We start from the raw sequence: 9,150 nt of genomic DNA on the forward strand, positions 1-9,150 counted from the left end.
CAAGGTCTCACCACAGGCTCTTAAGTAAAGTGAGTTGTTATGGGACAAGAAGAAAGGTCCTTTCCTGGATTACAAGATAAGGAAAAAGAAGTTAGGGATAAATGGTCAAAGTGAAGAGAGGTAAATTGTGGGGGTCCCCTAAGGATCTGTACTGGTGGTACTAGGTCTGTTATACATGTTAATAAATAATCTGGTAAAAGAGGTAAATAATGAAGTGGCAAAGTTTTAGAGGATACAGAATTACTCAGAATAACTAAGGTTGAAGCTGACTGAAACTAATTACAAAGGGATCTCACAGAACTGGATGACTGGACAACAAAACGGCAGATGAAATTCAATGTTAAGAAAAGTATTGCATTCTGGAAAACATAACCACAACTATACATACAAACAAGCATTTTAAATTAGCTGTTACTATTCAAGAGAGAGTTGTTAGAGTTCTCAGAGATAAATCTCTGAAAACATCTGGTCCACGTGCAACACCAGACAAAGTAGCTAACACAAACACACACACAGAGTTGTCAACTTTTGCAGTTTTTGGTGCTGTTCTCGAAGCCCTAGCTCCTGGAATCCTATAATCTAATTGGAATATAATGTTTCACTTAAAAACATGTCTAGCTTTCATGGCTGCAGAATACAGCTTGCAAAAGTAATCTAAATGTAGCCCAATAAGATTCAAAACCCTAAGGAAAATACAAAGAACTGCTATAAAAATCATCATTATTTTAAGCCAATCTCATAATTTTTGAGGATTCACTTGTGATTTCTGGACAACAGATATGTGCGTACACACACACACACACACACACACACACAAAAAAGGCTGGCCCACAAATGATGTATTTCAAAAGAAAAGAACTATATGGTAAATTCATTCAGAATCTGCACATAAAGGAAAGTCAGTTCTGAAGAATCTTCTTCATTGTCATTGTATATTTATATGTTTTTAATCTTGTTGACTGTTTTGCCACTATAGTACATGATACTGTGATCTTTATGTAAAGAAACTCCAAATACAATCGACAGAGTTTTGCCTATGTTAGAACTGGGCCTTAAATTTGCCCGTTATTCAACATCACTTGCTCCTGACTTCTGAACTCCAGCCCCGGAAATGATCACCATGTTTATCTTGTTTGATTAATCTCCTGTAGAAAAAAAGTTCAGATGCTGACCTTTTAAATGTAATGTTCCTCTCCATGGAAACATGTCAGACATTCATAATGATACTGTTTAAATGTCTCAAATAATACATGGAAGAAAATGTATCTTTTTTAATATTTAACCTTGTCTTTCTTTTGGTGTAAATAAGAAATAAAGTGAAGTTATTTGTAACTGTGAAAATATTCCCCACATATTTCTAAATATGCAACTCTTCAATGATCCATATTTGATTAAACTCTCTCAGTCTGTCATGTTATGCCTAGAAATTTCAGAATATGCCTGTAGTTCATTCTTTATATAGGGGTTCCAACAGTAACTAACCATGACAATGCAGATTACAAACAGGGAGTTTTTCCTCTCCACTGGCACACAATGATGTAAATTGTATCACCTGTGCCCATGAAACGGGCATCAGACCCTAGAGGATGGCTGTGGCATGCTTCTAGGGATTCCATCAAGGAACAGTGACTTTCATGTGTAAGCATGGCCCAAGAGAAGTCCTTCAAATAAAAGACACCTAGGGGATGCATCTAATCAGTTCTCATTCTGGGCCTGGTCACACTTTCCTTCTCAGGTCAGTGCCACTAACATTCTAGGCTCGGCATACAATTGCCAAACCTCTGGCACCACTCGCTGATCTTTTGTGACCTCCCCTACTAGCTGTTTTTCCCCACAGAGAGCCAAATTTCTCCATTGGTAGTGAACGTACCCTGGATGTCTGGTTCTTAATTTCCTGGCTTTTATCAGTTCAAAGCAAGCATATAGTTACAAAATACAAATAGTGCCATTTTTCATTAGTGGGCTAGTTAAACAACACTTACTAATAACGTTAAACATCTAACTTAAATACCCAATCCAGCCACCAACAAACTCCTATTGACTTTCAGCACTGAGGAATCAGGCTCAAAAACATGTTTATGCTTTGGATGCTGCTAAACAAAATTAGCTGTTCATGAACTAATAAAGTTTTGTTTATATATTCCTCGCATACCGGCAGCATTAGATTTCAGTTTGTTTATTTGCTTATTCAGTTGATTGGAATCACTTAAATTAGTACAATACCTATATTATTTCTAAAATATGGTGCATTTTTATATTGTTTGTTTCATGGACAGTTATTCTCCTATGTTTTGGAAATAATGAACTCATTGTTACTTCAATTATAGTGCTTACTCATAATTCACAGGGTTGGAAACCAGAAGTTATAATAGATGCAGTGAATGCCTTAATAGCTCATGCAAGACAGCTAGACTAAAGTGGAATGCATGCAGCTGCAGCGCCACCTTTCGGTTGAAATGTCTTGCAGAGAAATTCAACATTTCTTTTGCTAGCTGCCAGAAATGAGCTATTTACCTGTGCACAGAGAGGTAGCCATGTTAGTCCATATCTTCACAAAACGAAAAAAGCAGCCCTGTAGCACTTTAAAGACTAACAAAATAATTTATTAAGTGATGAGCTTTCGTGGAACAGACCCACAGACTGCAGAAGTGGATTTATCCCACAAAAGCTCATCATTTAATAAATTATTTTGTTAGTCTTTAAAGTGGTACAGGACTGCTTTTTTGTTTTATTTACATAGAATCTCCATAGAACAATGGGACATTTTAGGATGATGTTTATTAATACTTATCTTAAGCAAGAAATACACATAACACTTTATATCAGTAAAGGAATTTTTGTTCCCTTTTTTCTGCTGCTGGTGACACAAAAGCTTTTTAACAGAAAATAGCTGGGAGGCTTATTTATTTTTAAGTAATGTCAGTACTGTGAGTAAATCAAAAGCAAATCTAATATAAAATAATGGGGACCACTACTCTCTCAAAAGATTTATGGAAGTTACATGTTCTTTACGGACCGCTGAATTTCTCCTCGCTCTCTCTGTTTAGGAGCAGCATATCAAACTAATGATTAGGGGAAAGTGGAAGACTGCAAGAATCATATTATGTCTAGTAAATGTGCTCACAGTGGGTCAGTACATAGTGATCTGACCTACCATTAAAATTTATTTCCTTTCTTGTTAATCTTCCAGGATCTCAGACCTCCAATATCCGTATTATAATTAAAACCAATACTAATACTTAAGCTAAGAGGTGATTGTAGATTCTAAAGGAAAAAAAAGTTAAATTAAAAACGATGATTTTGTATACTCCACACTGTTAAAAAATCCAGTGTACAGTCGAACATCTTCTGCCTTTTGGTAATAACACCACTGCCAATATACTCATATTGGCCTAAATTCATCCAACGTATGCTGTCTGAAAGCCACAAGGATTTACATGAGTCATTGAGACCTAATTAGGGCAGGGGATTGGGACAAGGAGGGGAGACTCCCACTGGTCAGAAATACCAACTACTAAGGCTACCACATGTGATCTGCATTTACCTGCAAATGCAGTTTGTGACTATCTTACTGCCCTAGATAACAAATCTGTCTTGCTCGTGTGGAAAAATCATGCTATACTAGACAAGAATTCTTGGGATTAGATGAGTAGCATGGTTAGTGTCAGTCCCCAAGTTCCCTCCACCCTTCTTGCATACTTCCTAATGACACTAGTTCAATTATAATTGCCTGCACATTTTAACTGACAGTGGCTGACAAATGGCTTGTGTGAGGCTTTTCAAAAGAAGGTACATTAGTCACTTGTTGCTGGGTTTCTTTTTTTTTGTTTTCTTACTCTGTTAAAGTAATGAAAGTTGGTTGTTTCACAGGTCCAACTTGTTTTTTTTAGTTGTGTTTTAATGTGTTAGCTAATATGATTATAAATTCCAGTGTCAACATTACAGGCAACCTCGACTACTGAGTAGGCCACATGAGTGGTCCTCCATCTCAGTGGGCTGCAAGATTGTAGTAACTAAGACAGTCTCTTGGGATAGGGTAGTTTTGATAACTTCATTTGCATGCCTAGAATTTGCAGGATGTGTCAAATGAACCATAGCAGCACTTTGATTGGATGAGAGGGAGCACACAGCTCTCAAAGTCAATGTTGTGTGTAATCAACAGACACCTCAAGTCACAAGCCCTGGCTTCACAGGCATGCCACTTTATTATTGTTATTATTGTTATTATTATTATTAATACTGGTTGAGAAAAGACCTACGCGGATGGAAACCAAAGGAACCCGACAACCCTCTGCATGGGTAACAGTAAACAACATGTCTTACGGGCCACACATAGAACCCTCAGGGCCACATGCAGCCAGTGGGCTGCAGGTTGCTGACCACTGTTATACAAACATTTGTTCCAGGATACAATTGTCTGCTGCTATTCATGCTAGGATTACTAAGACTCTAAACTAGCAACAGATGTACATGTCTTGTCCATGCTAGAATTTACAATTGTGTTAGTTACCACATATTTACCTAACAATGTAAAAATGTCTCTGTCTCAAATATGATGGGGAGGATATGGTGCACAGTCATACAGATAACAATTCTAGTAGAGTTCAAGCACATTTTGTATAGTATAAACCAAGTATACAATCCAAAGGTAATCTTATGTCACATCATTTTGTCTGTCACTAGGAACTGACAGGCCTGCCCCCTGTCATTAATCATGGACTGTCTCCCACAAATGTTAGGAATTGGACTGTAATAAAAAATAATCAGGTAAATAGAGGGATCTTATGATGAGTGCTGAGGACAGCAGTGAGCGCTGCCAGGCTGTAGTTCTAGTTTACCTCTCAGTTGCTGAATGAAATTAAGCAAGTCCACTATCATTCTGCACCTCAGTTTACTGACATGAGTGACAATAATTGTGAAGCATAATTAATAAACATTGTAAAGGGGTTTGAGGCTCGTTTGTGAAAGATGCAATAGAAGAAGACATCAATGAGGAAAAGACTTTTTTCATAGACTGGTGACATTTCATTTCATTGGTATCCCTGTTCACTGAAACTACAATCTCAGCAGTTACACGTTAGTTTGTCATATTTATTTCAAAATCATATAAACTAGACAATATTTGAAATACTGTCCTGTCTGTGTGTTGGATCACTATAATTGCAAAGTAAGAAATGTAACATGCCTCTCACATAGCAAATATCTATATAAGTATGGAGCCAAATCATGCTATGAGTTTAAAGCAAAATTCCCTATTAGAAAGAAAAAGAGGATGTTCATCTTAAATTCATAGGATGGTGTGGCACCCTGTAATTATAAGAACATAAGAACGTCCATAATGAGTCAGAGTAGTGGTCCAGTTAGGCTTGTACTCTGTCTTCTGATAATGGCCACTGCCAGATGCTTCCCAGTATATGAACAGAAGAGGAGAATTTATTGAATGTTTCCCCTGGTCCCCTTTGCCCAGTTCCAGGTTTTGGCAGTTAGAGGTTTAGGGACATCAAGAACATAGGGATCCATCGCTGACCCCCTGCCACTCTGGCCAAGGCTTGGGGAAAAGAGCTGTGGCCTCCGCTTCCCCCCATGCCACTCTGGCTGGGGCCAGGGACAACACCTGTGGCAGGGGCCACAGCCCTGGCCTCCCTCTGCCATTCCAGAGCTGGGGCCAGGGCTGGACCCAGTGCTGTGGCATGGCCCCAGCCTCCATAACACCCAGGTCCACCTCCCACCCTGCCCCATGGAGGCTTGACCCAGCACCATGGCCCAGCTACAGCCCCCATGGGCCTCAGCCCCCTCACCCCCATGGAGCTCACACTGGGGCCAGGGAAAGTAGCTTAGTGTCAGCTCCCTCTGCTCATGCTGCGGCTACCACGGCACAAATCCCTACCTCCCCCCACAATCTTAGACCTAGGCCAGGAGCTGAAGCCTCACCTGCCCAACCCCCACCTGGGACAGGCACAAGGGTGGGCTCGGGAAGTCTGGAAGCTGCTGCCCAGACCAGCTCCCGCATTTGAGGACAGGTGGGGGTGTAGGAGCTACACCCTAAGCAGTCCCCCAACCCAGGGGCAGGTGGGAGAACCAGGAGCTGTGACCCAAACCGGTCCGCCCCAGGGGAGGAGTGGGGGCCAGGAGCTATGGTTCAAACCAGTTTCTCAATGCAGAGACAGGCAAGGGGGACCTGGAGCTGTAGCCTGACTGTGCCCCCAAGCCAGGAACAGGTGAGGGGGGCTGGGAGTCCCAGCCCAAACCAGTCCCTCCTCCAGGACAGACAGGGGGGCAGGAGCCATGTCCCAGACTGCCCCCCTCAACCCTCTGAGGATAAGCTTGGGGGGGCCAGGATCCACAGCCTGACCTGCCTTCCTCCACTGCACCCCACACCCCAGCCTCCTCTGGGGACAGGTAAGGTGGGCCCAGGAGCAGAAAAAAATACCTTCAGTTAAGGACCTGAGCAAAGCCAGGTACATCTGCCAGTTAGAATAAAAGGATATGCTTGAAGCTGCAATTTTGTGTTTGATTCACAAGTTCATTGAATAATGAGAAGATTATAAACTAACTATCAACATTGTAACTTCACTTTTCTCTTCCATTAATTTAGCATTTTTTTCTCTCTCTGCACAGTGCTTTCTGGTCTGTGAAGGGAAACTCCCTAAGCCTCCAGATGTTGCTAGAGGAGCTCCTTTTGAGAAGTTTTTGATTATCTTATTTTCCCTGACACCATTTTAATTTTTTAAGCTTAATAAATCAGCTTCTAGCCACAAAATTCTGTATAAAGCTTTACAAATCTTCCACTTGGATGGCTGGGAAACAAAGAAATTCAGTAACATCTTATTACTCAAACATCTAAATTAAAAAAAACACACATTTCTAGAGACAAGTATCCTTAACACGCTAAAAAAATTCAGTTCTCATAGTAATTTAACTCAATGTTGCTTCTACGAAGTATAAATGGAAATGCATGTTCAACAGCTTGTAAGATTCCATTTGATAGACATGGGAGTATTGTTCCAAAAAGAAGTACTAGTTGAACTGGAAGGATGACAAAGTGACATATCCAGGTCAAATTGGCTTTAATGTACAAGGGGGACAACAAACTACTGTGAAAGATACAAAATAGGCTAATTCTGGGGCAAGCTATTTCATATGAACAAAAACAGGCAAGAACATAGGATAGCCAGGTAATTATAAGGTCAAAACAAAACTAGATTTCAATTAGTATGCTGGTGGAGAGGAAGGATTAATGGCTGCATGGTGTTCCAGCACATCCTACACTGCATTCATTATTAAGGACATCAAGAAGTCCTGTGCCACCTTGGAGATACAGACTAACACGGCTACTTCTCTGATACTAAGGGCATGTCACTTAGGGTCACTTAGGGTCAGTTGTTAGGTACTGAACACTTTCAATGCCTAATGTCAGTGATTCAAGTTCACTCCTACTGTAAGTGGCTGTAATTCCAGAGTACAGTGTAAGTAACACCAACTTAGACAATGGCCAGGCTTACCCCAAGGGAACTGAAAGGCCTAAGCCAGATCAGCCTTTTATGCACTTTTGTTAACAGGAGAGTATAGTTAGTGAAACATAGCCTGCCAAATTCACATAATAAATAGCAGAACATGTACTGAATATGAATGATCCACTGTCTTATGAAGCATTCCTAGAACATTTTCAGCAATTCAACAGAAGAAACTATTTTTAAGGGAAAAGCTACAGCTGTCACTCAGGTGTTCTGGAAGATATCAAAGGCACTATACATAGCAGAAGTCCCTTTGTGTCTGTGTGGTATGGAGGCCCTGCATTAGCCTGCTGGTCTGGGCACATCATTTCATCCTTTGGGATGGTATTGTGCATGCTCTCCCAAGCACACACAAAAACAGCAGGAAGGACTGTTTTCTGAGTAGAGCTGGGCAAAAACTTTTAATTTCTTTTTATGCCAAAAATGCATCTTCAGGTTTACTGAAACATTTGGTAAATTTATTTAGAATTCAAATGATTTAGCTAAAATTCAATTTTTTAAAAAGAGTTTCAATTTTTATTTCAGTTATATATATTTTTATATTAAAAAGGTTAAAAACCCTCAAATGAAATGCAACGTGATTTCACTCAGAACAACAAAGAAAAAATTGTCTTTTTCATTTCACTGAAAGATTTTTTTTAAATATTTTCAGTTGTCCCAAAACATTTTTAATAATTTGACAGCCACCAAACAAGAATTGGGATTGGTCCCACTTCCATCAGGGGTTGGACTCATTGGTCTCTCTCAATGCATGAGTCTATGACTCTATGGCTATGTCTACACTGGAAGCATCTGTCTACAGAAGTTACTGTTGGAAGAGATGTTCCGACCAAACTCCTGTCAACGGATCACATCTACAAATAAAAGCAGATTGACCTTTTGATCCACTCTGTTGACAAAAGGGCCCCTTGGAGTGTCTACAGAGCTTTTTTGTTGTCAGTTTGTGTTGACAGAACACGTGTGTAGGTGCTCCATGAGTTTTGTCTACAAAACCCCAGTTTTGTCTACAAAACTCCCTAGTGTAACTGTAGCCAACATGGAGATCTGAATAGGAGGCTTAAGGGAATGCTGTAACCAGATTTCAAACTTCAGGGAAACAGCTTGGTATAGCTGTGCCAACTAGAGATTAATTCTTTTAATGTGGGACACAAGCTGCTAACATGTTCTGCAGCCTTATAATGTCAGCTACACTCATAGCTGAAACATTCCATGTTACAGTAGAAGAGTTGCATTTACATGCATGCAACAATTTCCTACTCTGAGAACAGCTAGTAAAGATCACAGGCAGGATAAGAACAATTTCTCCTGCACATCACTAGTAACTGTGGCATGGAAAATGGTTTTCCTCCCTTACAGTGTTGTTCTCAATATTTTTAAGAACCTGTCATTTCCTGTAAATGAATGTTTATGGCAGCTGGCTTTCAACTTTTTGGTGTTTCTCTCAAAGCTATTATTCACTGAAGTTGTTCTTTGCTCACTTTGCCTTCTGAAGCTCTGACTTAGGGCAGATCCGCACTCCATGCCTTTTACTGGCATGTGAACTCCTACTGGGTTTGCGTCAGAATCATTTCAAACTATTTTCAGGAATGCTGACAACTAAGGTCAAGCTTTTGAGATCTATTTTATGTATGATGTA

This window comes from Carettochelys insculpta, chromosome 2 (genome assembly GCF_033958435.1).
Source record: "Carettochelys insculpta isolate YL-2023 chromosome 2, ASM3395843v1, whole genome shotgun sequence".
Taxonomy (NCBI): Eukaryota; Metazoa; Chordata; order Testudines; family Carettochelyidae; genus Carettochelys; species Carettochelys insculpta.